At 36.6% G+C, this 27,510-nt stretch overlaps 1 protein-coding gene across 1 annotated transcript in view; it reads left to right on the forward strand.

Moving 5' to 3' along the window:
* LOC150079337 (ciliogenesis-associated TTC17-interacting protein-like) overlaps nt 1–27,510 on the forward strand; it is a 103,922-nt gene that overhangs the window by 13,997 nt on the left and 62,415 nt on the right. The gene's annotated exons all lie outside the window — the stretch shown is intronic.

Consider the following 27,510-nt stretch of genomic DNA (forward strand, 5'->3'; position numbering starts at 1 on the left):
GGATCAGGGTTCAAGCCCATGACTACTAAATACTATTAATGTTTGTATTGATGATTTATTGTAAACTCCACTGACCTGGTGATCATTCCGGAGTATAAACAAGAACGGTGATCATTCCGGAGTATAAACAGTATATGCTTGATGAACATTAGAAGTGGTGTGACATAAACTGGTAAGTCGGAATGAAATAGCACAAAAATTCATATATTCATATATACTGACCAATAACTGTATATATCTTATTAAATTAGATTGCATATTTTTGAGGAATAAGTTACCTAAATGGGTGGTAATGTTGATTCCAAAACTCCAAATTAAAAAAAAAAAAAAAAATCATAAAATTCTTCAAGTAATAACTACAATAGGTATATAAACAGATGTTTTGCAAGTCGTAAATAAGCGACAAGAAGCGGCGTTATAAGTTATTATTATTATTATTATTATTAGCTATATGGGTGCAAGGAAGCCTGAGGTTTATGCTGCACCAGCCAAAAAAAAAATTCCCGAGTTACCCTAAGAGAGAGAGAGAGAGAGAGAAAAGTAGAAGGGAATCACCAAGAAAGAGAAGAATGATGATATCCAGCTCAGGACCCTGGGTGTGCCAAGCCCATACTCACCAGATGTGAGCCCCTGGGGTTAAATCATTGGGAGATTAGTGTGCCTATTATCTTGCAACCGTCTCTATCTTCACACCCACTGCTCAAAAAAAACAAAAAAAAAAAAAAAAAAAACAAATGTTTAGTTTGTTTTAATGCCTCACGTCGATTGTTGTTCTGTCGCACCGCAAAAGGACAAGTTTTGTTTCGTTATTTATGTCATGAATGCCGAAATTTTTTTTAATATTAAATTTTTTTTTTTTTTTTTTTGTTTAGAAATCACGAAAATGATGGGCAAATGCAAGAGTTGTGCTTTCAATTCAACAAAAACTTGAAATTATTGAAAAGTTTGAAAACGGTGCATTCGTTAAATCTCTAATGAACCATTATAATGTTGGTGACCAAATCGTACGCGACATTATAAAAAATAAAGGAAAGCTATTAGATTTAAAATCTACAAAAAATAAATGCGTGGTAAGTTTTTTTGTTTTTTGCCTATCGCCATACTTTTTACGTAGGTTGCTGAACATTTTTCGATACAGAAGTCCCCGACTTATATTGCTTCAGACTTACATTACGTTATTTATATATATATTTTTTTATATGACTGAAGATTTCAGCGAAGGAAACACACATTTCACCATAATAACTTAAAAACCCACAGAATTCCAGCTATTGGTATTATAGCAAATGCAATAAGATTGAGTTTACTACCCATTTATAATGAATTTCACTAACAGAAAACCCAGTAACCCGGAAAGTGCAAATTTTTTTTATTGTTTTGTGATAGTGACCTCCATAAATATGCTTTCATAAAATGCAAGCTCGCGTGAGGTGATAATAGTGAGTTTTTGCCTTAACCTGTGAGGTTCTTTTCAGAAAATTTAATTTTGGCTGTAATCATGGTGCCGACTAAGAGAATAAGTGACACCGGTACTAGTAAATCTATCAAGAAAAGGAAAGTGATTGAGTTGGATCAGAAAATTAAAATAATAAGGATGTATGAAAATGGCCAAACATTAACAAGTATCATGTGGAATTCAGATTTGTCAGTGGCAATGGTGAACACAATAATAAGGAAGAAAGGCAGAATACGAGAAGCGGTCGACACCAATGCTATGAAATGCAAATCAGTTTTCACAGTACAATAGCATGTTCTTTTTCTTCCTTATATGTTTTCTTTTCTTATGTGCCACTCTGGCTACTTCACTGCTCTCCCCAGATAAAGTTTTTAATTGAACTAATTAAAAATATATAACTATTTTTCTTCATTCTTCTAAGGATATTATGTGGTTTTTATAATTTTGGCATACCAGGGATATAGTATCAATATTTTATTAGTCATTCCCGAGTACTACATAAAACTCGACTTACGTACGAAGTCCTGGACGTATCTCTTATGTATGTTGGGGACTTACTGTATTTTTGGATTAACTGGGAAAGCGATTATCCGGGAATTTTTTTTTACCATCTATCTCAGAAAGTCGAGAGTCTACTGTACTTGTATTTGGTACTACAATTAATTAATATTTATATAAAATACACTACCCTGCTTCTTGTTTCCACCCTTTCTAGTAATTTATATAATTCTTCCTTAAATTTATTCAAATTTAATCAATTTACATCTATACCACAACCATCCTTTTTTCAATTTATATTTGTCTTCTTTGTGTGTTGTCTGAGAAAGAATAAGGGTGCCATCTGCATTTAGTTCCTTCAATCCATTTAAAGCTTAAACACTTCACTCAAGTCTCCTACCCAGTGCCTAGCTTCCAAGCACTGCAATTTGAAGAACTGAAGTCTTTTATGACAAGCAAACCTTCTTGTGTCCTTGTTTCTTTTCTCTGCAACTGTTCTAACAGAACAAAATTCTTCTTAAAATGAGGCTTCCAGACCTGCCTAACCATTGCCTTATACAATAGTATGATCATCTCATTGTTCCTTATGGCAGAATTCCTGTATATCATTGACAGAACTCAGACTGTTTAGCAGCCTATCTTTGCACTGGTCAGAGAACTTCATGTCAGAATGTACCATTTCTCCTAGGTCTCTTTTGTTCTCCACCAACTTTCCAACTTAAATGTGGAACCACCCAATTCTTTTATGTCAGTATTACTGCTGTCCATTATGTAGTAACTTGTATTTATCAATATTAAACCTTAATTTTCACTTCTCAGCTCATTTTCCAATTTCTCTAGATCTTGTTACAGTAGTATATCTTTATTCCATTAAGCTAACAACCTTCGTATTGTATGCAGATTTAGATGACAAGCTTGATATGCCTTCATCAATATCTTTAATAAATATTGAAACACAGTAAGGGCATTAGCATCAAGCCACGAGGGACTCCACTAATAACATCAGTCCAAGAAGTGCATAGCTCATTTATAGCCCCCTGAATGTGGGCATCTGTACATGGTGAGGGGACCTCCCACTGACATTGCTGATCCTCCCGATTAGCATCACTAGAATCCAATGTCCACAGCCCAAGTTCCAGGTTGACACCATAGGAATCTGTGTGCTGACTCACTGAAACTCGGAAAGGATGATGGGGGATCTTGAGAGGCCCCAGCTTCAACACACTCCTTTGGCCCCTGCTTCAAGATGAGAAAATTGTGGGATGGATCAATTGGGTAGTGGGTTTGCCCATAACTGTCAACCGTGTCAATGCCATGCCCTTATCCTAATAGTCCAAGGGTCAGGATTCAGGCTGGCAGTGGTGCATGTATGGTGTCTGGATAGTTCTGGTGTCTACTCCCCAGAAAATTTATTGTTTGCCAGGTAATGGACATTTCATTTGGGCACAATGGTAGGTGGGAAGTCCAGGCACTGAAAAAAAAATCCTGATAATGGTTTTTCTTCTCTGGCCTCAACACGGTCCCTATCAGAAAATCAAAATGCAGAAAAGAGACCACAAACTGAAATACTACCAGATCCCACTTCAAGATTCTTGATTATAGATTCACAAACTGAGAAACCTATTGGGAAAATGTTACTATTTTTCATACAGAAGGGTTTAGAGGAGTTAGCAGGTTCCTGAAATTAGTTAAGAGGCTTTGTTCTGGAAATTTCATAATTGAAACCAAAATTGATAGCCACTCTGAACAGCCACTCTGAGCAACTTCAATCAGAGGAATACCAATAATTGTGACACCACAGAGAACACTAAATTCATTGAGAGGTGTGATCTCAGAGTGGAACCTCTTGAGGTTACTGAGGAGGAGATCTGCTCCAAACTAAAGCCACAGGGAGGGCTAGCAGTTAAAATAATTTTCATGTGTAAGGATGGGATTTTAGCACCAAGCAGAAACTTCATCCTTACGTTTAATTCTCCAATGTTGCTTAAGATGATAACAGTTAGGTACATACATTGCACAATAGGGCCACACATCCCAACCCAGTGATGTTTCAAATGCCAAAAATATGGACATTCATATACGGCCTACTATGAAGTGCCCCTGCCTGTGCTTAATGCAGTGCACATGCTCATATATGCTCAGAAAGCTTCAGAGAAGCATTCTGTTGGAACTTAAACTGTGATGTGACAATCCCATTAAAATAATTTTTGCTCCCATTGCACACCCTTGAACACTCAAAAGCCAGTATAAAGTACTCAGTCAACCTCTCTCATATTAATGCTACTTACTGGCTCACCTCTAACTAAACCAAATAACATGGAGAAGACCAGAAAACCTGACTCGCTGCCTGTAAAAAATGAAACCATTGAGAGAGAGGTGAAGGAAGCAAATGAAGATGCCATCTTGGAAATTTTTGAGGAGGAAGATATGGACAGTGAACAATCCATATGTTCCCAAAAAGACAAATCCAAGACAGAAAACAGAGCCCCTCAACCCCTTGGAAACTCACAGATGGACCCATCAAATGTAAGTGTAATGTCCACATTCAAATTTCTGCAGTAGAATTGCCATAATTTCCATCAAAATAGTGAAGACATCATGGCCCTCCTGCATAAGCAAACTAACATGCTTCTGCTTGCAGGAGACATATTTAAAGGCAAATGAGGATCCTTACATGTATACTTACATTATTGTTATTCATTAGATAGTATGAATCAGAGTTGTACTACTCAATATGTTCTACGTTGATAATAATATTAGTAAAATAATAAGAGGAGTTTACCTCAATATAATGTGTAGAACACTTCCGTATGATACCCTCCAGAAATTAAATCGGAAAAAACGAAAAAATCGACAACTTACCGGTACATTAGATTAAATTATAAATAATTAAATAAACAATTTAACACAAATCAAATCAATTTAAAACAATTAAAAATCAAATTAACGCAATTAAAAGAATCTAACGAAAATATTCAAAACGATTTTCCTTCCTGAAGCTGACAATGCTTTTCGACTGTATGTCGTGATCACAGGAATGAAAATTACCAAATCGGGTTAAACCTGATACTTAAATAGAGATTATTTGTCTTCGCGCATGCGCGTAAAGGTCCACGCATTGGAGATCAAATATGGCCGCTGAACATTAACCGAATTCTCGTGTAATTTAATTTCAACGGTTTCTGCAATTAATAGTCGCTTATAATTACGTTGAACGTTAAGTATTTTGGCCTCATTAAATAAAAAAGTATGTTTTTCGTTAATGGCATGAAAGGCTAATTCTGACGCTGCTGAACGAGAAGCACGAACTGAGGCTTCATGTTGATTTACACGAATATTAAGAGAAAATCGGGTCGAACCCTGATAAGACGAGTCGCAATCACCGCAAGAAATGTTGTATACCAGATCATTAATTTGTGTTGCAAATGCTGAAAGAACCTAGCGATTGTTCTGTATAGTGTGTAACTTCCGTATTGGCCTAGCTACAATTTTGAATTCGGTATCTTTAAAGAATCTGTTAAGCTGTTTGTGCCACTGTTCAACATATGGGACAAAAATAAAGTATTTTTTGATATTACTATTGTTGATTGGTGTAGTATTTTGTATCCTATCCTTAGTTTGTACCCTAATTCGGTTTATTGTGGTAATGGAATAACCCCTGTTTAAGAATCTGCTAGTTAATATTTGTATTTCTGAGTCCAAAGCAGAATCCGTCGTTGAATATTTATAGGCATTAAGAAATTGATTAAAGATAATCGATCTTTTGTAGGTGAACGGGTGATAGCTATTATAATGTAGAAGCATATCGGTGTTTGTAGGTTTTCGATAGATGCTAAATTGTATTTTGTTCGAGTCCCGGGTAAGCGTGAAATTTAGAAAGTTTAATGACTTTGTATCCGTATCTTCCCTTTCCAATGTAAATTTGAGTCTAGAACGAATATTATTAAACGAATGTAAAATGTCTTGGATAGTATTACTATCGGTAATAACTAGAACATCGTCTAAATACCTCCCATAGTATGTGATACGGGTTCGAAGCAGTGTCAAATGTATCTGCTCAATCGTTGAGAGATAGATCTCTGACATTAAGCCACTCAGGCTCAAACCCATTGGTAATCCAAAAATTTGTTTGTACACCTTGTCTCGAAAGGTAATGTAGTTAGCCTCAACTAACAGTTTAATTAAGTGAAAAATTTCCTTAAAAGGTAGCTTTGTATAATTAATCGGTGTCGAGTTTTTATTTAACATATCCCAAATAACATCTAATGTGTATTCAACGTTTACATTCGTATATAATGAGGTAACATCTAGTGAGAATAAATTGTCATTGTCGCCAAGTCTACAGTCTTTAAGCTTATTAAATAATGTATCGTAGTTCTTAATCCCAAATTGTGTTGATTTGATTTGTGTTAAATTTTTGACTTTGATTTGTGTTTAAATTTGTTTGATTAAATTGATTTGATTTGTGTTAAATTGTTTATTTAATTATTTATATTTTACTCTAATGTACCGGTAAGTTGTCGATTTTTTCATTTTTTCCATTTTAATTTCTGGAGGGTATCATACGGAAGTGTTCTACGCACTATATTGAGGTAAACTCCTTTTATTATTTTACTAATATTATTTTTATTCAGAAGGACAGAGCCAGAGATGCCCGTGGAAGAGTCACCATCCTTGTTGGTAACCATGCCACTTTCAGTTTATGCCACTGATCACTATCATAGAGGCTGTAGCAATTTGTCTCACAGTAGACTCCTTTTAACTACTATCTGCTCAATCTATTTTCCATATGGAAACAACATATCTGAGGCAGACCTTAATGATCTCATTAAGCAATTTCCATCCCCTTTTCTATTAAGAGATTTCAATGGACAGAGTATTCTGTGGGATAGGGTTGAGAACAATGGAAGGGATCAGATTATAGAGCATATTTTTGAAAATAATATGCTCTATAACCTTGCCCTTCTAAATGTAGCTCTGATATCTTTTTCTCTGCCCATGCCTACCCATACATTTACTGCCCCTTGATCCTTCCATTTGCTCTACTTTCCTCCTCCCTGTGTGTACATAAGAGGTTAAAAAACCTTTACAGTAGTGATCACTTCCCTGTGATATCCATCCTTTGCAATGGAAGAACATGCCATCAAACATTTGGCAACATTTTATACCATCACAGTCAGCCAGGAACCAATCAGTGATGCAGTTAAGTACATCACAGGATGAAAAACAACCAGTGGTACTGGATTCCATGACTAAAAGAAAATAACAATACAGTATACATCCAGTGACAATGACCAAAAATGGAGCTTTCAGGGTAAATGGACCCTTTCTTCAGCATTATAACATATACATATTCTAACAGAATATGGATGTTAGAGATAAATATTTAACAGATTCCAGTCCAACAGTTAATTGCACCAAGTGACTTCTGGAGAATGACTCAAACCTGCCGAGCAGAACATCGCTATCCACAGAGGACATCTGTACTGCCCTCAACCTATGCTTGTCAGGCAGCGTCATTACCTTTGGTGATTCCCTGTACAAGCAGGTACGCAATACAGCTATGGGTGCCCCTGTCAGCTCCATTATTGCCAACATCACTGTGGAGGAATTAGAGGAACAGATATTCCTGAACCCACCTGTACCTATTACAATGTGGTGTAGATATGTCAATGACATCTTCACCATCATCCCACGTGGTTCAGAGACAGCACTGCTAGAGTAGTAGGCCTCTGGAGCCAGGTGGGAAGGAGCAGCAATGCGTAACACACGCTTCTCGATTAGACCGGGGTTCGAGCCTGTCACCACCAAATATGGAGGATGTGGAAAGGTCAGGGAATGACCACCGCATATCCCGGAGCAATATGGCCTTAGTTGCTAATGCTCCTAAAAACCAAATAACAACAGCAACTGCTAGAGTACTTCAATTCTCTATTGCTATTCATCCAGTTCACTTTAGAACTAGAAGTGAACGGGTCTCTTCCTTTTTAGATGTTCTAGTAAAGTGGGTAGGGCCCATGCCTGGAAACCTCATTATACCGTAAACCAATATGGTGCAGGCAGATTGCGCCATGCCCCTTGTCATCTAAACAGCACTGCCCATACTCTATTCTCCTAAGCTTGGAGCCATTCCAGCTCAGACGAAGCTAAGTGCACTGAGATTTCCAACAGAGTAAAAACTGACCTCGTTAATTATGGTTACCAAACCCATATATTAGACAAGTGCTTGCTACAAGCGCAATAGCTTATGACCTGCCTGGGGCCATTGTCCCCACATGACAATATGCCTACTGCCTATATTCCTTACTATCTGGGCACGTCGGACTAGATTTCGAAAAATCCTCTGGGAATACCGCATAAAATGCATACAACTACCCAGTAGGAGCTTATGTTCTCTGATTTCTAATGTGAAAACTCCACTCGCCTCCTTCTTTGCATAGCAGAGTGGTATATCGCATAACTTGCAAAGATTGTGGCAATTGCTATACAGGGGAGAGCTCAAGACACCTTCAAGACCGCCTTGCTTGTTATGTTATGTTATTTTGGTTTTTTGGGAGCATTAGCAATCAAGACCATATTGCTCCGGGATATGCGGTGGTCATTCCGTGACCTTTCCGCATCCTCCGTATTTGGTAGTGACGGGCTCGAACCCCAGTCTAATCAAGAAGCATGTGCTACACACTGCTGCTCCTTCCCACCTGGCTATGGAGGCGCCGCCCGCCTTGCAGAGCATGAAAGATCGATTCGCTTTGGTGAAACTGACCACTCCGCAGTGGCGGAACATTTCTGGTTGACTCAACATGACCTTAACTCTAAACGCGATTACAAAGTGATCGACCAATCCTGGCACTTCTACCATCACCTTTGGCTAGAATTGTTAAACATATCGTGCAATTCAAGAACCTTGAATTGCTGCAAGAGCACGAGACTACACCCTATCTTGGAATCAATGTCTTGAATCTCAACAAACGCTGGCAGCAAACCCACATACGTCCATATATCAACAATGAATGCCAATCTAGTATATGAATGCTGAATCGCATGGCCATGTATGCACCAGAGTACGCACAACTCTTGTATCTGTTAAATTTTTATCTCTAATGTTCATATTCTGTTAGAATCTGTATACGTTATAAGGCTGAAGAAAGGTTCTGTTTACCCTGCAAGCTCCATTTTTAGTCATTAAAATTTGTCACCGGATGTATACTGTATTGTTATTTTCTTTTACATCACAGAAAGCACTGTTCAGGCAGTGGAAATTGCAATTCCAAAAACATTGAATACTTGGTTCCACTATTTCTGGAACTATGGATGGAATGTAGAATGCATAGCAGCAAGAAAGGCACAGAACAAGGTGTGGAGATATTTTGTGAATATCCTACCACATAAAATGCTAATAGCCTTCAAACTACATGTGTCAAAGCACATTATGTTAGATGTCAGAGTCTGAAGGAATCTTGGATCCACTTCACATTTTCCATCAGCTAGGTGGTGACATCAAAAGTCATTAGGGACAAAGTCAAGAAAGTGAAGGGCAAATACACATCACACCCTTCACCAATCTAAAGCATAATGGATGTGCAATTGGAGACCTAACTGCATTTACTAAAGTGTCTGTCAGAACATCTTGTCCAATAATACCAAATAATTATTGTCCTATAGCTCTGACCAGCTGGTTATGCAAGATCCTGGAATGAATGGTTAATGCTGACATATGTGGTATTTAGAAACTAAATCTCCTTTCCAGGACACAGTGTGGCTTCCAAAGAAACAGGTCAACACTTGGCCATTTAATGTGATTGGAAGCATCTATTTGTGATGTTTTCCTGAAATACGAGTACCAGGTGTTAGTTTTCTTTGATATGGAAAAAGCATATGACACAATTGGAGATTCGGAATTCTAATCTGGTTTAGAATTCCGATTAGAATTCTAATCGGAATTCTAAACCTCTTATAACAGCTGCAAGACTGTCATTTTGATATTTGTATCAAAGATCTACTAAGAGAATTGAACGCCACAGTAGTCAATGTTGCTGTCATCAAGGCAGTCACTTCCATCTTGGCATGCTCAAATATCATCATGCAACTTCTCCATTAAAAATTGGGAAAAGGCCACCACTCCATGCGGCCCACCGAGCTGAATATTCTGCCATCTTCACTGATGGCTCAAGGTCAGATTTGTCTATTGAGTCTACTGCCACCTTCCCAGATAACACTATATCTGAGAAGGGTCCAGCATATACTCAGCAGAGTTGCATACCATACAGTTAGCCTTGGGCCAATTTAAAACCCACAATTACCAAAGGTTACTGGTATATTCAGAATATTTAAGTATACTACAGGCTTTATCGGGGTGAGATATAATATTCATCTTGTCCTGTCCAGGGTTCAGCAGAAGTTGCATTCTCTTTATGAATCTACATTTGACATCCAATTCTGCTGGATCCCAGGCCACACTGGGATCAAAGGTGGTGAACTGGCTGATGCTGCAGCCAGGTCACCACAACCGCAAAACTACTCTAACCCGTTAGTCCCCTATACAGACTACAAGCAAGTAATAAACAATAGCTTACTCTTTCAGTGACAGCAGACTTGGCATGGCCAGGTCAAAAACAAATTGTATTAGATAAAGCCTGTAATCAAACATTGCAGTCTAGTCTGTGCAGGAACCATAGAGAGGAAGTTGTTCTTGCTTGCCTCTGCATAGGAAACAATCATCTTATGCATTCATTCCTGCTGAGGACAGTTGACTTCCCTATGTGTTAGAATTGTGATACCTTTTAACAATTCGACATATTTTAGCTCAGTGTATTCACGTTATAGACACAAATGTGCTCTTTATTATTATTATTATTATTATTATTATTATCCATATGGTGCAAGGAAGTGTAAGGCTTATGCTGCACCAGCCAAAAAAATTTGAGTTCCCTGAGAGAGAGAGAGAGAGAGAGAGAAGTAGGAAGGACTTACCAGAAAAGAGAAGAACGATGATATCTAGCTCAGGACCCTGGGTGTGCCAAGCCCATACTCACCAGATGTGAGCCCCTGGGGTTAAATTTATTTTACCGCTTTTAGCCATCTGACTAAACCTTATATATACACTCTCTCAGATTTCATCCTCTCTTTCAGTTTTATCCAACAGTGACCTTGTGTCAGCCATTTTTAGTTATTTAAAATCATCAAATCTTTTCACTCTTATTTAAAATGTCCCTTTTATACTTTTTTTTTTTTGCATATTTTTATTGTTATACCTTTTGACATAATGGCCTAATTTCAGTGACCTAAATTGTTAGGTCGCTGAAATCTTATCTTTTAATATTTTATATAACCTGTTTTTGGCACATTATAGCCTTAGTTGCTAATGTGCCAATAAAACCCAAACCAACCAACAACCCCATTTATAACCATCCTCTTTCTTCTTTCATTCAACCATCCCTTTATCAATAGCAGTAACTTGCTCCTAGTGCCACAATGTTCCAATTTGTACAGCAGTCTTTCATACGGAATAGTGTCTAAAACTTTACTGAAGCCTAAGTACATGGTATCAAAAATTATTTTTTGAATCCACTTCCTTTGTTACTGCTTCATAGTAGGTAATCAGATTGTTCAGATAAGATATTCACTTAACAAATCCATGCTGTGATTCCTGTATAACTGCATTATTGTGAGGATAGTCCTGCAATGGTGCTGTACCACTAACTCCATTATTTTTCCTGGAACAAATGTCATGCTTACAGGTCTGTAATTGCTCACTTTGTCCTTTGATCTTTCCCTTCTCCTGTGTGAATAGGAGAGACATTTGCACATCTGCAGTCCTAGGGATACTCTCATAATTATTACCACAGGCCTGCTTACCTATTTTACTGCTTCTTTTAATATAATTGGATAGATACCTTCAGCCCCAGGTGTTTCATTTACTTTTAGCTTTAGCAGTTTATCTTGCACTTTCTCTTTAGTAATCACAAAATCATTTGGCTTCCAGTTATAACTTGGTGTATTTCTGGTATTCCCATCTCTAGAAGCATCTTCATGCCTGATTGTAGATGCAAAATACTTATTCAATTTGTTGGCAATCTGAACAGGATCATCAAATGTTGTCATTCATATTGAGCGAGTATCCAGTATGGTTCATCCCTTTCCTTCTGGTGTTAACATATGCAAAATCTTTGCATTCTTAGCCAAAGACTTCTCATAATCTGCATTAGCTTGCTAACCCCCCTCCTTTAGTGACTTGATTGCTAAGTACAATTTTCACTAAGTACAGATTGTACTTAGTGCAAGTATCTGCTCCCCTGATAATTTATTAATTTATGATGATTTCATGCATTTTTTTTTTTATTACTACTAGCTTCATTAGTACATCTGACATACATTAAGTCTAAACATTAAACAATATCTCTTAGTTAGAATGTAAAGCTTAGTAACTTCTATGATTGCTTTCCTGAATGCTTTTCATTTAGAATTTAAAGTTAGTGCTGTTATTACTTGGTCCCACTGAAAAGAATTTAAAAACTGTGTAAGGCCATTGTAGTCACCTTTATCAAAACAGTATTTCTTCCTTTACTTGTGACATTGGTTATATCTATGGCTTACAATACTGAGATCCCGAATACTGGGATCCCGGTCATTTTTTTCCGGTATTGATACAAAAATACTGGTTTTTCGAAACTAATTAAAAAAAAAAAGAGTTTATAATTTAATCACATAAAGGTTATAAAATCGCCTTTATGTGATTATGACATCGTTATCTCTACTAGCAAATGTTCGATAAATCATCGATAGGACATTATGCAACATTGCAACCTGTCTACAATTCTCGGACAACTTCAGGCCTGACTGTATTGTAACTCCCAAGTCCCGTTCCTGCACTATTGACTTTAGTTCAACTCCACCAAGTGTATAAGCTATTTTGGGGTTGCTGTTCCCCAGGTGTAAGACCTTGCATTTTGCTGAATTAAAGCTTATAGGTGACCTAGATAGACTTCTGAACATCCCAGAAGTCTATCTAGATCACTCTGAAGAAGCTGCTTGGCAACGATCATTAACTACTCTACTGATCTTTACATCATCTGCAAGTTTAAACATCACACCCTATATCCCTTCATGGATGTCATTTAAGATAATCAAAAACTACAGTGGTCTCAATACATGCAATTCTTCCATCACATCACCACACCAACAGCAGTTCAGCCTCAACATCTGGGCGAGTGTTTTTGGTGATAAGTTATTTGAGCCCCATGTACTTCCAAACAAACTCACAGGGCATGCATACAGAAACTTTTTGGAAAACAACATACCTGATTTCTTGGACGACACACCACTAATCATTCGTCAACAAACACACTTCATGCACAATGGCGGTCCTGCACATTTCAGCTACCTAGCCCTCAATTACCTGATTTGAAGGTTTCTTGGTCGGTGGATAGGTAAAGGTGGACCAACTGTCTGGCTTCCCCGCTCACTGATTTAAACCCACTAGATTTCTTCTTGTGGGGCAATTTAAAGTCATTGTTGTATTCGACTCCGATAGCATAGCTGATGTGGAAACTCTGCAATCGAATTGTGGCAGGTTGTGAGACAATACAAAACATGCCAGGAATTTGGCATCGTCTTCACGAGTCCATGAGATGTCGATGTGAGGCATGTATTCAGGCAGAAGGTGGACATTTTGAACAATTACTATAAGGTGATGTGAACAGTTAAGTGTCATAGACAGACCTTTAAAACTCGGAAACCAAGCATTTCTGGAACTATGTTGCTTTAAAATATTTTTATTGTCTGCATATGAGGAATTCATTCCTGAAGTTATGCCGTGTATTTTTGAGACACCCTGTATATGTGAAGAATTCCTTAACTGCACTCTTTGCTCTCTTTATTCCTTACCCCCACTCTTTGCTCGTTCCCAGACTCAGTAAAGATACTATAGTGAAAATTATACTTTGCTGAATAAAACATCTTTCTCCTTCACAAAATAATGAACAGAATTCAACTTTGGAAGACCAACAGTGTTCCGCAAATTCTTTCCAAAATAAGAAATTGCCTGACTACAATGAGATTTTAAAAGATGAACTTGAGTCGGAAATTAATGAAATACTTTTATACTTGCATGTACACCAATGCTGGAGATTGGTAAATAAATTTGATGAATATGAGGTATTGCTCCATTCATCAAAGGCGGATATTGTTGGGATATCAGAGACGTGGTGTCCCACAGATATAAGGAATGCAGAACTGGAATTTGGGGACTACAACATCTACAGAAAGGATAGACAGGATAGGAAGGGAGGAGGGGTTTTGCTATTAGTTAAGAAACACATAAAATCCAAGCAAGTGAAGCCAGTTGACATCACTGGACAGTGCAGTGTCGAGTCAGTTTGGTGTGATATAAGCATTGGGAGATCAAAATTGAGAGTAGGAGTGTGCTATAGGCCTAATGACTCTGATAAGTATAATAAGAAACTGCACAGGGAAATAGAGTGGGCCAGTAAATCAGAGAGAGAGAGAGAGTCTTATAATGGGGGATTTTAATTTCCCAGATATTGACTGGAATTTGTGGGTTGGTCACTCACACACTAGCAAGGTGTTTGTTACATCAGCATGTTCGTTACATCAGCATGTTCTACATCAGCATGTTCGAGAGGCAACTAGAGGGAGTAATACTCTTAATTTGATTATCATTAGTGATTCTTTATGCATTAAGAATCTGCAGATAAAGGAACCACTAGGTGGCAGTGATCACAGTGTGATGAAGTGGGATTTACTCAAAGAGGTAACTACCATCAGGGGTAAAGGGAAGGGTTATTTCTTTCGTAAAGGCGACTATGATGGTCTGAGACAGTATTTAAATTCTATACAGTGGGACCAACTGATGATGTTACCAACAGCAAATTCAAAATGGGAAGCATTCAAAGAACTTATCTTGGAAGCTACTAGGCTTTACATACCAACTAAGAAATATTGTTCAAGGTTTAGGCCTAAATGGATTTCAGATGAACTAATGAGACATATGGCAGAGAAGAAAAATGCATGGGATACATATAAATTAACACATGACACAGAAACCTCTGATAGATACAAGTTTATCTGTAACCAAGTTACAAAGCAGGTTAGGCAGGTGAAGGCAGATTACAAGAAATCTTTGGCAAGGGATGCAAAGAAAAACAGCAAAGAGTTCTTTACTTATGTAAACTATAAATGGAAGGGGATGAATCAGATTGGTCCACTTGATATTGATAGTTCACTGTTGATGATCCTGCCCAGGTAACTAACAAACTAAATGAATATTTTTCATCGACATTCACACATGAGGAGTTATTCATGGAGGGGGAATGCCAGAGGTGTATTCAACTCTGGCAGTAAGCTAGATAATCTTGTAATAACTGAGAGTAAAGTGGAGGAGAAATTGTTGAAGATAAACACAAGAAAGGCACTTGGGATGGATGAGATCTATCTAGTTATATTAAAGGAGGCAGCAAAGGAAGTAAGCAAACCCTTAGCCATAATTATGAGAGCTTCCTTGGACTCAGGGGAGGTACCCATAGACTGGAGATGTGCAAATGTGACCCCAATTCACAAAGGAGGATCAAAGGCTGACACAAGTAATTATAGACCTGTGAGTTTAACTTCTGTTCCAGGAGCATTAATGGAGGCATTGGTTAAAGAAGCACTGCAGGATTATCTAGACAAGAATTCAATTATAGCTCGGACACAGCATGGTTTTGTTAAGGGGAAGTCTTGTCTGACCAATTTGATTGGATACTATAATGAAATCACAAAAGAACTGGATGCTGGGAATAACTTTAATATTATATACGTGGTCTTAGAAAGGCTTTTGATACTGTTGCACATGGAAGACTGCTGCACAAATTGGTGCAATGTGGCACTGGAGGCAAATTGCTGCTATGGTTAAAAGGTGGTTGAGGGGGAGAAGACAGAGAGTGGTAATCAATGGACACTGCTCATCATGGACTAATGTTATTAGTGGAGTCCCTCAGGGTTTAGTGTTGGGTCCATTATTGTTTTCTGTATTTATAAATAATATTGATGATGGTGTATCAAGCTTAATGTCCAAGTTTGCAGATGATACAAAGGTTGGCAGGATTGTTAAGGACACTACTGAAGCTATGCTGCTGCAACAGGATCTGGAAAGGTTTAGCAGATGGGCTGAGAGGTGGCAAATGAAGTTTAACATTGACAAATGTAAAGTACTACATATGGGAAACAGCAACCCCAGAGCAACGTATCAACTCTGTGGTACTATACTGACAGTGGTAGAGAATGAAAAGGACCTGGGGGTAATCGTGCAGGCAGACAGTTCTCTGAGCAGTGCGACGGGCTGCAAAGGTAGCTCATGGTGTCTTGTCAATGATATACAGGAATTTTTCTAGCAGGGATAAGCGGTGATAATTTCCTTGTATAAGCCAATGGTCAGGCCACACCTTGAGTACTGTGTACAGGTCTGGACGCCTCATTTCAAGAAGGATATAGAGCTGTTGGAACGAGTACAGAGAAGGGCAACAAGATTAGTGAATGGAACAAAGGGTTGCTCTTATGAAGAAAGGCTTAAGTTTTGCAAATTACAGTGTCTGGAGACTAGGCACCTGTGAGGTGATCTGATAGAGGTGTATAAAGCCTTGAATGGTTTGAGCATGCTCAATGCTGATGGGATTCTGCCTCTTGCTCAGAATAATCACCTGAGAGGCCATAAATTCAAATTTAGGAAAGACAGATGTAGGATAGATGTGCGGAAATTTGCCTTGAGCTAGCGGGTAGTTGGTTGGTGGAACAGACTTCCATCCGTTGTTGTGGAAGTTGATAGCCTAAATAAATTTAAGGCTCAGCTGGACAGGTATTTCGAACGAACGGAGGGGTGAAGTGGAAGTGGTTTTTTTTTTTTTTTTGGCTGATGCTGCATAAGTTTGTTTTCTTGCATCATATGCCTCTACTAATGCTAACTATTTGTGCTAAAAAAGTTCAGAGCATAGAAAATATGGACTGAGATCGTCTACAATCTCAGTCCATATTTGTGGCAGAAAAGGGTGTTTTCTGCCACTAATCAAATACTGTATGTACCAAAATTAGATCCATTTTAAACGTTGATTGCTTATGTTTCTTAAGAGCTCACTTCATTCGGACAGGTAGTGCAGATGCTTAAACATAACTAAACTTTGCAGTAACAGTATGTATTTTTTGTTTTAAGAAAAACTGTATTTTTAATGATTTTTTTTTGAATATTTATTATTGCAATAAATGTTTATTGTAAAAGTAATTACAGTACTTGTTTTTTTCCTTACTTTATTGCACCTAATTGTCATCAAATTTTATTGAGAAAAACATTTGTTTTTGGAATACCAGTATTAATACCGGTATCCTGGTTTCATAAATTAAAAATACCGAAATGCTGGTATTAAGATTTTGACCGGTATTATAAGCCCTAGTTATATCTTTAAGTAAATCTGACATCAGAGGTGTGGGTCATAATCCTACAGCCATAATCCCAACAAACCAATGTCCCATCATGCTGTTATATCAACAGCTGTAAATATCCTCTCTCTTAATAATCCCCTTACTAAAATGAGGACTCCAGACCTGTATACAGTACTCAAGGCAATGGTCAGGCCACACCTTGAGTACTGTAGACAAGTCTGTAGGCCTCATTTTACGAAGGATGTAGAGCTGCTGGAGCAAGTGTAGAGAAGGGCAACTAGATTAGTGAATGGAACAAAGGGTTGCTCTTTCAAAGAAATGCTTAAGTTTTGCAAATTACAAAACTTAATTACAAATTACTCCAGACAATTACAATGTCTGGAGACTAGGCACCTGCGAGTTGATCTGATTGAGGTGTGTAAAGTCTTGAATGGTTTGAGCATGCTCAATGCTGATGGGATTCTTCCTCTTGCTCAGAATAATCGCCTGAGAGGGCATAAATTCAAATTGAGGAAAGACAAAGACAGTTGTAGGATAGATGTGCAGAAGTTTGCCTTTAGCCAGCATGTTGTCGATTGCTGGAAAAAACTTCCATCTGTTGTTGTAGAAGTTGATAGCTTAAATAGATTCAAGGCAGAACTAGACAAACATTTGGACCGAGTGGATGGGTGAAATTAGATTTGTTTTGTTTTTTTTTTTGGCTGATGCTATATAAGCTTGCTTTCTTGCATCATGTGCCTTTTACTAATGCTAATAACAGCAAAAAAATAAAATAAAATAATAATAATAATAAAATAAAAAAACCTAGTTTTATTTGGTAGTTTTATAAATACACTGGTTAATACGCTCATATAAAACAAGTACATTGCAAGCATTGCACATTTTTTGGGCATATTGCACATATACATTAAATGTCATTTATTATTAAAATAATTAAATATTTAAAAAATTAAACATTTAAATGTCATAGTTTTGAAATATATAATTGTAATTTACTTAAAACAATTACCTTAATTTAACAATATTATTTTAAATATTGTTATTAATTTTATTAATAATCAATATTATTAATTCCATGAAGGTAATCCATCATAGATTGATTTTCATGATTATTGATAATCTTCAAAATTCTCATTTCCCTATCAACTGTAACCTTCTTCAGTGTTAGACAGAGTTCACCGCACAGTAGCATTCAATCTGGTTATCTGCATGCTGCTGTTCTTTCTGAAATTCTTCAACGATACTATAGACACCAATGTGCACTCATCCAATTATGTTCTCTCATCCTCTGTGACAAGCTTCAATGATATTTTGGGTAGATGGAATTTCTAGTTCTGTGACTTAATGCACGGACAACAAAATTGGTGGAAACTATTTTTTTTAATTGTTGTACCTTTACAATCACCTGATTTTCTTCTTTCACAACACCAATAATAAATATCCTCATGAGGTTTGTCTTTTACCATTGTTAGTTTTTTGTACATTCTTGTACATACTTTTATATAGGTTTGCGGTCCTACCTAAATACATGCTGTACGTCTGTTTTCGAACAGATTTCTCTAAAGGAAAAATTCAAATAAATGAGAACAATGATCTCCAAAAAAAACTATTAATTCCTAGAATTTTTAAATCTAGTATTATAGATAGTCCAGTATTGTATTGTATGTATTATAGCTTGTCAAGATTTTTATTTCTTGGTATTAACAAGGTACTTGTCGGGATTATGACCATCACCCCCACATCATTACATTATGATTATTGCCACCTTGTGGTATTCTTTCTAGAGATTCTTAATGTCTGAAGGATCGCTGCTGATAATTTCAGATTAAGAGTATTGCTTTCTCTTATTGCCTCTCTAACATACTATTGCAGAAAGCAGTCACCAATGCATCCATAAAAACTCTGGTATTCTGTGAGCCACCTGCCCACAAGTTCCAGTGAATATCAAGAAAGATAAAATTTCCTATTATAAGATTCTGATTTGTTGTTGCACTCTATTTGTCTATATAATTGTTCATTATACTCATCACAGTCATTTGGCCTATAAACATATGCTCATTTTTATGTTACAACAAACTGACTCAACACTGTACTAGCCACTACTCATATCAGTTGGATACACTTCATTAGATTCTGTGTTATGCTTAACCAAAAGCATAATTCCCCCCCCCCCAACCATGGTCTGTCTGTGTGCACACATTGTTATTGTTATATTCAAATACTGCATCCCTTATGTTTGAGTGATACCATGTTTCCAATATTCGTACAGTGTGTGCATTAGCATTTGGAATAAAAATAAGAAGCATTCAGAAATTAAGTCTGCTGCTGTACATTTAAATTAAGAAAGGCAGTTTCACACTATATATAAATAATTTGCCTTTAGCTACAGTGTAATTGGCTATTGAAATAATTTCTTATCAGGTGTTCTTTTTAACAGTTGATATTATTTAAGCTTTCTTCTTTTCATCATTTGGCGGTGTCATTTTGGTGAACTTGAACTTACATCGCTCTGCCCTTACATAACTAATGAATTGCCACCCATATTTTTATTTATAGTAATCCAACCTGCACTTTTCTTTTAATTGTATTTCACTTAACAGTACAAATACAGCACCCAGGCAAAGTACAAATGAAATTTATTTAAAAGATGATTTTTTTAATTTATCCAAAGAACATAAAATATTGTAAAGAAACTGAAATTAACACTTGAACTGTATTCAGCATTGTTAGTATTAGTATTAGCCACAAGCTTTTGCTGCACTGGCCAAAAAAAAAAAAGAAAGTAGATAAGAATATACAAATTAGGTGCTTCCCTCCTCATGCAGTTGATGATCAGTTGACCTTTGAATTTCTTCAAATTGTCAGCCTCGACTATCCATGAAGGCAGCTTTTTCCTGTAATCAACAACTTGTTGACTAAAAGAAAACTTCCTACAAGCTAGTCTAAACCTCTTCCCCTGTAACTTGAATATATGGTCCCTAGTTCTGGAATTCTTACAATGAAAATTCTGCCTTCATTCATTTTACTAACCCCTTTCAAAGTATTAGAAACCTCAAGCAGTTCCCCTCTAATATTAATTGCTAAGCTTTGCAACCCACATAATTGAAATCTTTCCTCACATGGTCATTCTTTTACTAATCTCACCATGTGAGTTATCCTTCTTTTGACCCTTTCAAGAAGTTTAATGTCTTTTTCCAGATGAGTTTTCCTTCTGTGGATCCTTTCAAGAAGCTTAATGGCTTTTTTCAGATGAGACCTCCATACCTGGACACAGTATTCCAAATGCAGGCTTACAATTGCCTTGTATAGTTGGATTATGACTTTCCTATGATCCGTGTACATTGCAATTATGCTGTACAAGTACTTGTTTTATATGTACATTGCTATGTACAAGATCTAGATAAACACTGAGAAAAGGCATTGGAAAATGCAAGGTCTTGCATGTTGGTAACAGTAATTGCAGAGTAATGTATCATGGGTTGCAACAAACTTGAGATAGTTGATGAAACTACAAGGACGAGACAAACTTGTCAATGAATTGTGTTATAATGTCAAAGCATTTGAAACAAAACTGGAGTTTTTTAAGTCAACTACTTGGGAATAATTTTTCACATTTTCCATGTTGCGATAATTTATCTAAAAATATGCCTAATTGTAATTTTTCCACTGAAAATTTTGTTCAAAACATTAGCTTGCTGCAGGAAAATTTTTTGGCTAGATTTTCTGATTTTAAAAATAATTTAAAGGTGTTTAAACTTTTTCAAAATCGGTTTGACGTACCCATCAATGATGTTGATGAGAATTTACAATTACAGTTAGATCTTCAATCTAATGATGCACTGAAGACAATATTTAAAAATGAAAATCTAATTCAATTTTATTCAACATTATCTGAGTAAGATTATTCAAAAATTAAAAATTTTTCAAGAAAGGTTACATCATTTTCGGAAGTACACATATATGTAAGCAGACCTTTTCAAAAATGAAATATGTAAAATCAAAAATACGATCATGTCTAACTGACCCGCATTTACATGACTTTTTATGAATTGGAACTAGTACTTTAAAACCCGATATTACGAAACTTAGTTCCACTCTACAACCGCATTCATCGCATTAATTATAATTTTGTTGTGTTACTAACTGCATTTTTTGCTGTTAGTACAATAAATAAGTAATAATTAAAATTTGATATAAACAAACTGGTATATTTTATATTATATATCCATCGATTTATTTTTGAATCTGTAGATATAGGTAGGTATAAAATTTGTTCCTCTGCATAACTCCCCCACTCTTTTCCTCTTGTATATTAATGATCTTCTTCCATTAACTGGAAATCCTATCCACAATTTTTCCCGATTATATCACATTGCATTCCACTTTCCACTTTGAGAAACCTTGCCCTGTTCAATCAGCTTCAACTTCTCGAAAGTCTGCTACAAATTCCTTAAATGCCGATCTTCAGGTAATTCTCCAGTGGGGCAAAGACAACTTAGTTGATTTCAACCCTTCTAAAATAATTCTTAGAATTATTTGCAGCCCTTGCAAAAAGGATTCTTCTGCTCCTATGCTTACCTTTAGTGATACTCCGATTTCTAGGCAAAATGATATATCTCTTTTGGGGATTACCCTGACTTCTAATCTCTCTTGGCACAAGCACATTACAAATATTGCTTCCTCTGCATCTAAAAAACTTGGTTTTCTCTTTCGCTCTCGGCGTTACTTTTCTTCCAAACAGCTGCTCACTCTGTACAAATTGCAAATCCGCCCTACCATGGAATATTGTTCCTACATCTGGGAGAGTGCCCCCAAAACCTCTCTCAGGCTTCTTGATTCCATTCAGAAGAGGGCAGTTAGGTTAATTAATAATTCATCTCTAACAGAGTCTCTCCACTCACTGTCTCATAGACGTACTGTTTCTGCTGCATGCCTCTCCTACAGATACTTCCATGGGCACTGTTCTTCTGAATTGGCTTCTATAATTCCCGCTCTCTCATTCAAAACAGTCCGAACACATGCTGCCACCAGCCAACATTCATTTACTGTCCGACTTCAAACTCACAGAACCAACTTTTCATCTTCCTCGTTTATTCATTCAACTGCCGTTTTCTGGAACAACCTTCCTTCATACTAGAAAAGAATAGCAAAAGCTTAAAAAACCTTCCTTCATACGTATTTCCTGAAAATTACAGTCTACAGAAGTTCAAGTCCAATGTCAACAAATATCTTCTTTCGTCTTCTCAACTTCCAACCCAAGCACGGTACTAAGTACTATAGGTTCTAATATCTCTCGTGTTTGGGGTTTACATTTAAAAAAAAAAAAAAATCATTTTAAAGTTATGCAGAGAATGTAGTTTTCAGTTAGGAATTAGGAATTTTCTACGGCCCGCCAAATATTCCAAAAATTCCTGCATTCATATTTGGATTATGATTCCCCAATTGTAAGACCTTGCATTTTGCTGCAATGAAACATAGTTGCCACTTTTCTGACCATTCTTGAAGCCTGTACAAGTCATACTGAAGGAGTACTTCTTGGCACTGATCATTAATGGCTCTATGTCATCTGCAAATTTTGACATCACGTCCTTTATCACTTTGTCAATGTTTATAAAAATCAGAAACAACACTGGTACAAGAATCGATCCTTAGGGGACCCCTCTTCTGGTGTTACACCAAGCTGAAGAATATCATTAATCACAGCCTACTGTCCTGCAGCCACCCTGCAATCCACCTTAGAATCTTTCCAGTAATCCTAATATGTTCCAGCGTATATAGTTACCTCTTATGAGGGACTGAGTCAAATGCCTTGCTAAAATCCAAATAAACCATGTCAAAATTGTTCCCTACATCTAGCTCATGAGTAACTGTGTTAAAATAACCTACCAGGTTAGTTAAACATGATTTTCCCTTAACAAAACCATGTTGCGTCCTACAGAATTTCATTTCTATCTAAATATCCCTGGATTGCACTCTTAAGCCTTTAAGAGTGCAAACCTTTAAGAGTGCAATCCAAGCATCTAGAGGCCAGTGCAATCTAGAGAGTCTCTAAGATTTTTCCTACCACTGAAGTCAGACTAACTGGTCTGTAGTTACCGACTTCACTCTTAGAACTGCCTTTATGTATTGGCAATACGTTGCCATTTCTCTAATCACAAGGAATCTCTCCCAAGTCCAAAGATGCCCCCATAATTAACTTTATTGGTTCAGTGCACTCTCTGGCTGCCTCCTTCAGAATTGCTGGTATGTGCCATCAACTGCAAAGAGCCTTACTTGCCTTTAGGCTTGAAAGTTTTTCTAATAAACAGTCATCTTCTTGGGAAATTCATTCTACAACATGTTCAATGTGTCCTCCATGTTTATCAATAATATGTTACATTATTGATAAACAGAGTAAAGTTGCGAAGAACATTCTCCAATTTTTCCCTGACATATTTCATCTTCGGACGTTTTCTTCAGTGCAGGAATGGTTCATCTATTTTTTTGAAACACTGTCTTTGTGATAACCACAGAGATAAAAATCACATGAGTTTAAATGAGATTACATTGGCAACCATGCCAGTCCTTTGCTATACACCTCAGGGTAGCAGTTAGAAATTACCATTTTAAAAAATTTCATCCAGAAACTCCAGTACACTCCTGGTCTTCCATTACACTACAGTGGTTTCATCACTTATCACTCATTTGGAGAGATCTCAGTTTGTTTCCCATCCATGACAAGAGGAATATCTAAACTCTTCATTTGAGGCTGTTGTTAGCCAATCTCTGATGGAGGGAGTAAGGTTCCCCTGTGAATTATTTCAGGTTTTTCCACTCACACAGCATGCAAATTGGCCCATGAACACAATTTGTACAGGCATAATACTGAAAGGCACAATGTGGTCTAAGTCAATGCACCTAAAACCTTAAAACAACAACCCCTGCAGTATAGGTCCCTCACACTATCCTATTGAAACCAATCGTCATTTGCATCGATGCTAAAACCATAGAGAAAAGGCACAAAATTTTTCCTAATGACGCTGAGGTAGACATCACATGATGTTTCTTTGACAAATACTGATCCAAAAATGTCAAATGCAGAGAGTTCTTACCCATGGTGACCTTTGTGAATGTAATGGATTGTCAATAATGTGTTTCTTCTTCACATATCCATTTAAATGAAAAAGTGCTTCAACAGAAAACCAAATTTTGTTTAGGTCACAGTCAGAGTGTGATGAGTGCAGCGAATTCTGTTGAACTGAATGTGATGTTCTTTCATATTTCATAGAGCTGAATTTTTTAAGGATATGCAGACAAGTCACAATCTTTATTATGCTGTAAGACCTTATTTATTGTAAAAGTATACACAAACTCTTCCTTGAGCTTTACAGTTAGGCTTCCCAAGCTTCAACCCTCTGTGGTAGTCTTAATGATGATCAGCAGGCAAGACTTTCCTTTCATCTAAAACACTGCCTGTTTGTTCAGATTGTTCAACTAACCTCAACACTATTTGGGTTCTTGGTTCAAATGAAACAGTATGGTGAATAAAAAAAAAATAATCTTATACATGAAAATTATTGTTAAAATCAAATCATGTTTTTGTTAATATATAAAAATTATTTTTAAAAGATTAATAAAAGTATATCTATGGAAGTCTAAACCTGTATTCGCATCATGATACTGACTCAGTTCTGGAATTCTTACAGTGAACTATTGCATATTGGACTCACTTTTATAAATTAGAATACAAATATGCTATTCATATTCTAATTTATATAAAGTTACATATTTGACCTTTCATCAGGAATGCAATACTGTTTTAATAATATAGTATTAACAACATAAATAAATAAAAAAAACCACACCTCAGTCAATCTGCTTCCTGAAGTTTCCAGTGATAATGTTTATCTTTTTGTTATTTTTAACTTACTGATAAAAGAAAAGATCAGTGTCCCAGTGATGGGTGGTATAAAGCAAAAAATAGATAATACTTAGTAAGAGAGGACTCTTTATCAGGAATGTAATCCTGTTATAGCATTGTTTATACATGGAAAATTGGTTTTTAACTTTCAGAACTTTTCTAGGAACACAACCTGCTGTAAGTTTGGAAACTGCCTATATTCACTGAGGTAACTTGTACATTTGTACATATCTCAATTTGTCTGAAACGTAAAATAATGAACCAATGTATACTCCCCACCATGACTTATGGAAGTTAAACTTGGGCACTCACCAAAACAATGGAAAAGAAGCTGAGAACTATACAGCGAAGAATGGAACGAATTATATTGGGAATTAGACTGTTCGATAAGAAGAGAAACACATGGATTAGGCAGCAAATTCAAGTAAAAGACATTCTTATTAAAACTAAAGAACTAAAATGGTCTTGGGTAGGACACATAGCTCGAAGACATGATGAGAGATGGACTAAGAAAATAACAGAATGGTACCCAAGAGGAGCCAGAAGAAAACCTGGAAGACAAAGACGGAGATGGACAGATGAAATTCAAGAGTTTGTGGGTAGTAAATAGATGGCCATTGCACAAAACAGAAGGAACTGGAAAGTTGCTGGAGAGGCCTTCATCCTGCAGTGGATTGAAAATAGCTAATGATGATGAGAAAGAACTGTCAAAGTAATTATAATAGTTATGGGCACTATAACATATTTTGTGTATGATTGACAGTTGTTTAAACATGCTATTTCTATTCTAATTTATAAAAAGTTGCATTTTTGGACTCTTTATAAGGAATGTAATCCTGTTATATCATTGTTTATACCCAAGGAAAATTGGTTTTTAACTTTCAGCACTTTTCTAGGAACACAACCTGCTGTAAGTTTGGAAACTGTCTATATTCATTGAGGTAACTTGTGCATGTGTGTGTGGGGGGGGGGTGCACTGTTGTCCCTTTTTATTTAAGAAATGTCTGTATAAAGATTTTTATTGGCCATATACACAGAATATATGCACTGCAATTTCAGCTACAAAGATGTAGCTGAAATTGCAGTGCTTTTCACCTAAAATCAACACAAATACAACATGATTTATTAGATGCATTAATGATCTGCTGTCATTGTTACTTATAGTATACAGGGTGTTTCAAAGGTGATGGTCAATTTAAATTAAATTTAAAGGTTTAAATAATTTTAATAATTAAATTTAAATAAAGTTAAATAATTTAAAGGTTAACTGTACAGACTACAATATGAAAAAAAAAAAAAAATAGTAAACATGGGTCCTTAAGTGAATCATTTTTGAGATATTGCACATTTCTAGTTTGGAACCACCACTGACAAGATGAACTGTACAGAGTTGGGATCTGCCATTGACTTGTTTGTTTAGGTTAGGTTATGTCATTCTCTCCCTTTCCCCTTTCTCAATGCTCTATGACGTAGCAGGCATATTAGTACTTGTCAAAGGATAGTCAACATGGAAAGAGGTTACAGCAACGAAGAGTATGTGGACATGCAGTTCACGTATGGTAAAGCCAACGGCAGTGCACTCGAGGCTGCACATTTATACCAAGAAGCATTTCCCCGTCAAAGGCAGCCCTTTGACGGGGCTGATTCCAACTCTGTGACAAGTACTGGTACCAAGTTTGCAGGGTGGTTGTTATCTCCAGCTATTAGTACTTTTGGTCGAGGGACCCTCTGACTATCCTACAGGCATTCAGGATTGTGACTTTTCTGGAGTTCCTTGTAGTTGTTCCCTGGCAGGCTTATTGCTACTAGGCTTTTGTGTAGAGTCTTTGGCACCGTCAGTGGTTGACATGGTGATTGGGACGGTCATTACTTGTTCCAAATACCACACATCTCCTTGATCTCCTGTCTTAGCTCTGTGTACTTTATGATCTTTTCCTCATAGGTTTTCTGAAGGTTGCCAGTATTGGCCACCACCGTGTTTGTCGATCAGAGTTATTATTATTATTATTATTTTGAATTTATTATTTATTGTATTGTTGTCATTATTTATTATTTTATTAAAAAACAGCAAACAACCCATGGTGGGGTTGTTATGCTGTTTTTTTGAGTCTATTTTGTATTTCTTTTCGATATATAGATATTAGGTCAAAGATCCATTATAATAGATTTTCTTCATACTATGTGAAATGATTTTATCACACATTAAATATCATGTATCTAATCAACTTCA

The sequence above is a fragment of the Mastigoproctus giganteus genome, chromosome 10, assembly GCF_048544385.1.
Source record: "Mastigoproctus giganteus isolate SK-2022 chromosome 10, ASM4854438v1, whole genome shotgun sequence".
Taxonomy (NCBI): Eukaryota; Metazoa; Arthropoda; class Arachnida; order Uropygi; family Thelyphonidae; genus Mastigoproctus; species Mastigoproctus giganteus.